General features: G+C 42.5%; 1 pseudogene; it reads left to right on the top strand.

Annotated features, from left to right (window-relative positions):
• The first annotated feature begins 1,294 nt into the window (after positions 1-1,294).
• Positions 1,295-1,366, top strand: LOC122039322 (annotated as a pseudogene).
• Positions 1,367-8,300: the final 6,934 nt, after the last annotated feature.

Genomic DNA, 8,300 nt, shown 5'->3' with positions numbered 1-8,300 from the left:
CGGAGAAGCCTCTTACAGCAATGAAAGTACAAAAGACAGAAGCTAAACTAGAACAGAATCGCATAAGTGTTTGGAATGTAAATTTCTGAGTTAATTCAAAGCTTCTGGACCAAGGCTATATTTATATCCTTAGTCAGGGTGCTTGGAAGGGTTCCGGGATTCCTAAGGGGGGGGATAAATTTTATCCCCCAACGTTCAGATCGAGTCAAAGCTCGATCCGGTCAAAAACTGACTCCCGGGCGCCCGGAAGGGTTCCAGGCCCCCCGGCTTGTCCGGGTGCCCCGGACTGGTCCGGGCGCCCTGGACAGTTCCGGGCGCCCTGGATGCTGAGTCAACTCTGGTTGACTTTCATCCTGGTCCTCTGTTCCAGATCCGCTTGATTGGGTGATCTCTGCTATCCGGAATAGGTCTCACCCGAACCCAAGTTCCGGTCTTCTCGAGTGGGCTTCCCTCCGGCTTCTCGTCCCTCGGAATCACTGCGTGTTTCCTTCTCGTCCGCCGGCGTACTCATCCGCAGTCTTCGTCCCTCAGACGCACCGTGTGCCATCCTTCTCACTAGCTGCATCTCTTGCTCCCCGAGCAATCTTCTGCTCCGGCTTTCGTCCCTCGGAACCACCGCGCGCTTCTTTCTCGTCCACCGGTGTACTCTTCCGCAGCACCTCATCCCTCGGATTGCCATCCTTCACGCTAGCTGCATCTTCCACTCAACTACCTGTGCTCCTAAGCTCCTGCACACTTAGACACAAGGTTAGAAACAAACAGGACCTAACTTAACTTGTTGATCACACCAAAACAACCTTGGGGTTCCAATAGACTCTTTCATCCAGGGTTGTAGGTATTTGAGTATGGGTTGTTCTGCCTCTGATTGAAACCCATGATTGCATCACATTGCTCTAATTGATTGATTTGTGCAGTTATAGCCCCCAATGGACATGAGTCATTTAGGTGTTCAGAACTTCCACATACTTCACAAGAAGCAACAATGGCATTGGCTGTACTTGAGCTAGCTCCCATATTCTCAAATTTTTTTGTAAGAGCATCCAGTTTTGCAGCCAACAAAGTCACTGCATCAACATCAAATTTTCCTGATGCTTTTGTTGTTGGGTTCATACAAGGATAGCCACCACTTCTTTCATTAGCCCATTGATGGTGGTTTTGTGCTACGCTCTCGATTATCTCCTCGGCTTCATCTAAACTCTTGTTCATAAGTGTCCCTCCAGCAGCTGAATCAAGGGACACTTTTGTGTGATAGTTGATGTTGTTATAAAACGTGTGTAGCACTAACCATCTTTTCAAACCATGGTGTGGGCATTGTCTGAGCATGCTATTGTATCTATCCCATGCTTCAAATAAAGATTCTGAGTCCGCTTGTTTGAAGCTTGCAATAAGGTTCCTCATATGAGCTGTTTTACTTGGGGGATAGAATTTGTCAAGAAATTGTTGCTCGCATTGCTCCCATGTGGTAATGCTATTTGGAGCCAAAGAATTTAACCATTGCTTGGCTCTATCTCTCAAAGAAAACCCAAACAATAGTAGACGCACTGCCTCTGAAGGAACACCATTCATTTTCATTGTACCGCATATTTCATAGAAGACCTCCAAGTGTTGATTTGAGTCTTCATGCGGTCCTCCACCAAATTGATTTTGCTGCAACATAGATATGATTACAGGTTTGATTTCAAAATTATTCGCCTCAACTGAAGGCCTTGAAATACTAGATCGAAAACCCCTAGAATAAGGTGCTGCATAATCCTTTAGTGGTATGTTCGCCATAATAGAATGCTCTTGTTCTTCTTGCTGTCTTTGCAGAATTTTTCTTCTATGAAATGTTCTGTCTATCTCAGGGTCTAGAGGAAGAAGTTCTCCTGCAAAGTTAGATCTTCGCATATACAAGAACAAGATAGCAAGATATGTTTACAAAAGAAAGAGACAGAGAAAGAGTAAATCAAAAGAAAACAGAGAAAGGTTAGACAAAGAATGTTAGAATAAAAAATGCAGAATTAGAATCACATCAGAAAGAAATTGACAAGAATGTTATTCGAGAAATGAAAAACTTATAAAAACAGAATTCTAACAATTAGTTACAACTATGCAAATGAAAAGAAAAGTTATGTCTAGTCTAACTCAATTGATAATTCCTAATGTTATAGCGCAGTCCCCGGCAACAGCGCCAAAAACTTGTTGTATCTCCGCAAGTGTACGGAAATATCGCAAGTAATATAAAAGATTATCGTATCCATAGGGAATGAAATAAGCACTAAGAATATCTCAAAATGAATTAGCTAGACAACAAATCAATGGATTAACAAAGTCTAGGTGTAACTATGAAAAGTAAACAAAAGAATGAAAGAATAGGCAACAAGAATAAAGGCAATGATAAGGCTTATTCTAGTAGTTTTAGTTTCTTTGTAAGGTTCTTCAATGTAAACGATCTACCAAATCCTTTTTCTCAATTATCCATCATTTGTAGAAGGTTGTCGGTTCTCTCTTGCAAAAGAGAACCGACCTAGGACTGAAATCTATACCTAAATTGATCAATTAGGAATGAATCTATGTTGTCCTTACACGGGCTTGCCTGTCATGAGCGTCCCTCGGAAAATCAACATAAGAATCCATCACTTATCAACCCATCAAGATATAAATATTAATGCATAAATCTATCCTACCCTCTTGAAATACCTAATTTTCCCTTCAAGATAATCCCTCAAACGTCCTTACACGGGCATGTTCCTGTCACGAAGATCCCTCGAAAAATTGAATAAAGAATTACCTCTACAAGATCCACAAGATATTCAAACATTCAATCAAGCATGGTAATTAAGCACAATCACAACATTCCACACAAGATCAAATAGATACAAAACAGGACAAAATCATAGAAATGGAAAATTGGCATATCCACAAGAGTTTTACATCAAGATTTCCTTACAAATACTCCCTCCATCCTAGAACAAGATATCTACTCCATAAATCGAAGAAAGAATCTGAAAGAAACAAAGATTACAAGCATTTCTAAACCCTCAAATCCAAGAAAGGAGAGAAAGAAAACTTATCTACAGAGAAGAATGGTCTACGGATCCAATCCTTCGATCTTGGAGTCGAATCAGTGAAGATTTTCCCTTAGATCGCCCAGAAATCCACCCAAGAATGGAAGGAATCGCCCAAATCTTCCTTTCTCCCAAAGGAGAGAAGATCCCCTTTCAAATCTTGAAGGAGGCCTTATATAGAAGAGGGGTTTGGGCATCACACGACCCCTAGGCACCGCCGTGTGAGGTTCACACGGCCTGCTCCACTCTCTTCTCTACTAACCTCACACAGCCGTGTGAGGTACACGGCCGTGGCTTGCCTCTATCAACGCTCCCCTTGCACGGCCGTGTAGATCCACACGGCCTGCACTTCCTTCACCTCTGGAGACCTGGCATGGTCGTGTGGTACACACGACCAACACTCTCCTGCTCTCTGGAAATCTCACACGATCGTGTAGCGCACACGACCGAGGCTTCTCCTATCTCTAGAAAACTGACATGGCCGTGTGGTGTACACGACCCAGGCTTCCTTGGGCTTCAAAACTTGGTACGGCCGTGTGAGGTTCACACGGCCATGCCATCTTCCTTCTCTGGTGCAGCTACACTGTCTCTCATCCTTACACGGCCTGGGCAACCCCCCATGGCAGGTTCGTGTAGGGTTCAAGTGTCATGGCTTCCTCCATCGCTTTGCTTGCAGATTTTGTTGGGTTTTTCGGGCCGCGAAAACCGCTTTTCGCATCGCGAAAACCCCGAATCACCCAAAGCCAACGGATCCGTGCAAGGAAAAAACCGAATGAACATACGAGTACGAGTTTCAAAATTTTAGATCTACTCCTAGATCTATGTGTTGAGAACTTTTACCTTTGAAGCGTGCCCTCGCAAAATTCCCGCTCGTCCAAGGTACGTGTCGGATCTCCAAAGTATCAAGGTAGATACTTCTCTAGTGATATCCACACGAACAAGGAGTACTCTCTAGCACTCAAGGATGGAGAAGAGAGACCCCAAGTGTGCTAGCACTCTCTCTAGGGCTCTCGGATGGGAATGGAAGAAGAAAGGAAAGCAAAGAAGAGAATACAATACACTCCTCTAAAATATTACCTTTCTTCTTGGACTTCTTGGATTAATTCACTCACCCACCTTCTTCCTACCCCTTCAAACTCACGGCAACAACAAGAGGGAGAGGAGGAGGAAGCAAGGAGGAAGAAGAATGAAGTGAATGCATCATTACACCACACAATCAAAACCCCTCCATTGCATTAGTGTGGCCGGCCACACAATGTAACCCCCCCCATTAATGTGGCCGGCCACATTAAAACCAAGGGGAGAGTGTAACCCCCATGAGGTGGCATGCCTCATGAGGTGGAGGTGATGTGGCAAGGATGAGTCATCCTTATGATGTGGCAATACATTAAGTCAAACTTGATGTTTCAACTTACATTTGGTCAAGTCAAAATTGACCAATTTCTTCCTTGTTGAGTTAAATCCAACCTTTGATTCAAGTCAATTTCAATTTAATGAATCTCAATTCATTAATATAAATTGACTCAATGAATCAAATTTAAATTAGACTCATTCAACAATTGAAACTAATTGAGTCTAACTCAATAAGTCTAATTTGAATCCAATCTTTGGTGCATCATATGAACCTAATCAAAATTGGTTCATCATATGAACCTAATCTCCATCCACTTATTCTTTGTGTGTGACCCAATAGGTTCTTCTAACGTTGGCAATGTTTCTAAACTCCTTTAGAAACATAAGCAATGAGCGGTATCTAGCAATACATCATTGCTACCCAAGTTACAAGAAATGTTGAGATCCAACATCACCTTGTGACTACTAATTGTGACTCCTCACAATATGTGACAAGTGTCCTTCTATCCTAGACATATAGATTGATCAATATGAGGAATAGACCGTGTCATCCTCTAATCAATCTAAATCTTGAACTCCAAGTAGACTCACTCGATCAAATGAGCTCAACATCTAATGTTGACTCATTTGGGCATGGCCATGCACTTTGTGGTCTCACTCTATCAAGAATACCGATGTCGCTCCCGTCATATGGGAGGGATAGATCCCATCTACATCACTCACATCCCTCTACATAATTCGTTATATACCCAGTAATCGCCTTTATAGTCCACCCAGTTACGGGTGACATTTGACGAAACCAAAGTACATAACTCCTTATGTAGGGATCCATGGTGACTTCAGGTCTAAGGACTAATAGTCATACTAATAGCCACATGAGAAAGTATATGACACTCATATAACGATCCATGATACTTTCTCATGGCGGATCATTCAGTATACATTCTCTAATGCATACCCATGTGTCAGCTTGATATCTCTATATCCATGACTTGTGAGATCAAGTCATCGAGCTGACCTACATGCTAGTCTTATTGCATTAACATTGTCCCTGAATGTTAATACTCGACTAGGAATGATTTAGAGTAGTGTTCCCTATATCATCTCACTATCGATTCAACTAATCGATTGATATAGGTATGAACCTTCTACTCAAGGACGCTATTATACTTAGTCTATTTGGCACTAATACAAATAAGTATAATAACCAAACAAATGCCTTTATTAATATACAAGAATATGATACAATGAGTCCATACAATCATCAAATGATTGGCTCTAGGGCTCTAACTAACAATCTCCCACTAGCACTAGTGTCAATCAGTATAGGCTCTAAGGCCTAATGACCTAGCGTAACCATCATGCTTCCTCTGTGCCAAAGCCTTGGTCAAGGGATCTGCGATGTTAGCCTCTGTAGGTACTCTACAAATCTTCACATATCCTCTATCGATAATCTCTCGAATGAGATGGAAACGTTGTAGAACTGCTGTGAACTCTGCCAGCTCATAGCACTACCATTCAAGCAAAACACGAACCTCGACTGTGATCTTTAATTATCCTGATCGGTCTGGAAGCTGGCATCACTGTAACCCTTTACAGTTAGCTCATCATTGCCTCCATATATCAAGAAATATTCTTTAGTCCTTCTTAAGTACTTAAGAATATTCTTGACCGCTATCCAGTGACTTTCACCTGGATCTGACTGGTATCTGCTCGTCATGCTCAAAGCATACGAGACATCAGGTCGAGTACATAGCTTGACGTACATGATAGACCCTATGGCTAAGGCATAAGGGGTCTGATCCATGCGGTCTCTCTCCTCTCTAGAAGAGGGACCTTGAGTCTTCGAAAGACTCACGCCATGTGACATCGGCAGAAATTCCTTCTTGGAGTTCTGCATGGCAAACCGTAGGAGTACCTTGTCAATGTATGTACTCTGACTTAGGCCAAGCAATCTCTTAGATCTATCTCTATAGATCTGTATCCCTAGAATGCGGGATGCCTCACCTAAGTCCTTCATTGAGAAGCAACTCCCTAGCCAGGTCTTGATAGACTGAAGCATAGGGATGTCCTTCCCAATGAGTAGAATGTCATCCACATACAATATGAGGAAGACAACTGTGTTTTCTACAACCTTCCTGTAGACACAAGGCTCATCTTCGTTCTTGATGAAACCAAACTGTTTGATCGCATTATCGAATCGAAGATTCCAGCTCCGAGAAGCTTGCTTTAGTCCATAAATGGACCTATGCAGCTTGCATACTCTGCTAGTATGCTGTGGATCAACAAAACCCTCAGGTTGTGTCATGTACACATCCTCGAGTAGGTTTCCATTCAGAAACGCGGTTTTGACATCCATCTGCCATATCTCATAGTCATGGTAGGCTGCAATAGCAAGCATGATCCGAATGGACTTAAACATCACTACTGGAGAAAAGGTTTCATCATAGTCAATACCATGAATCTGCTTGAAATCTTTAGCTACCAAACGACCCTTATAAATAAGTCCATCCATGCCAGTCTTTCTCTTAAAGACCCACTTACACCCAATGGGTTTTACCCCTTCAGGTGGATCAACCAAAGTCCATACTTGGTTGGTGTACATGGATTCCATTTCGGATCTCATGGCTTCTAGCCATTTCTCGGAATCTGGTCTCATCACAGCTTCTTGATAGGTGGTAGGCTCATCCTCTATGAGTACAATGTCATCATGGTCAGACAAGAGAAATGAATATCTCTCAGGCTGACGACGTACCCTATCAGACCTGCGAAGAGGTATGTCTACTTGAACTGGCTGTTGGTCCTCAACTCCTTGTGGAACAACATCATCCACAACACTTTGTGGTTCCAGTTCAATTTCCATCGAGGCATCAATGCTATTGTTCGCATCTTGAACTTCTTCAAGATCGAACGCGCTCCCACTAGTCTTTCTAGAAACAAAGTCCCTTTCTAGAAAGACCCCAGTCTTCCACAACTGGGAATGTAGAAGTAATATCCCTTAGTTTCCTTGGGATATCCAATGAAATAGCACTTGTCGGATTTGGGTCCTAATTTGTCTGAGACTTGACGTCGTACGTAAGCCTCACAGCCCCAAATCCTCATGAAAGACACCTGGGCATCTCTCCCAGTCCATATCTTATATGGTGTCTTTATCACGGCCTTGGATGGAACTCGGTTGAGAATGAAAGCTGCCGTGTCTAGAGCATATCCCCATAGATATGTCGGAAGATCTGTGTGACTCATCATAGATCGTACCATATCTAATAAGGTATGATTCCTCCTTTCGGATACACCATTCCACTGTGGTGTTCCAGGAGGAGTGAGTTGAGATAAAATCCCACACTCAGCTAAGTAGTCACGGAACTCATGGCTTAAGTATTCACCACCTCGATCTGATCGAAGTATTTTAATACTCTTGCCAAGCTGGTTCTGTACTTCATTCTTGAATTCTTTGAACTTTTTAAAGGATTCGGACTTATGTGTCATCAAGTACACATAACCATATCTACTGAAGTCATCAGTAAATGTGATGAAGTATCTATAACCGCCTCTAGCAGCGACATTGAAAGGGCCACATACATCACTATGTATGAGTCCTAATAAATCAGTCGCTCTCTCGCTGTGCCCATTAAAGGGAGTCTTGGTCATCTTGCCTTGTAGGCATGACTCGCATATCTCATATGATTCAAAATCAAATGAGTTCAGCAAACCATCCTTATGGAGCTGGGATAAGCGCTTGTCATTTATATGACCTAAGCGACAGTGCCAGAGATAGGTGTGGTTCATATCGTTCGATTTGAACCTCTTGGTACTAACGTTATAGATAGAGCTCTCAAGGTCTAGAATATAGAGTCCGTTCATCAGAGGTGCACTACAATAGAACATATCGTTTAAATAGAC

Source organism: Zingiber officinale, chromosome 1A (assembly GCF_018446385.1).
Source record: "Zingiber officinale cultivar Zhangliang chromosome 1A, Zo_v1.1, whole genome shotgun sequence".
NCBI lineage: Eukaryota > Viridiplantae > Streptophyta > Magnoliopsida > Zingiberales > Zingiberaceae > Zingiber > Zingiber officinale.
Note: the sequence above shows the minus strand (reverse complement) of the source record. Positions and strands in the feature narration are given on the sequence as shown.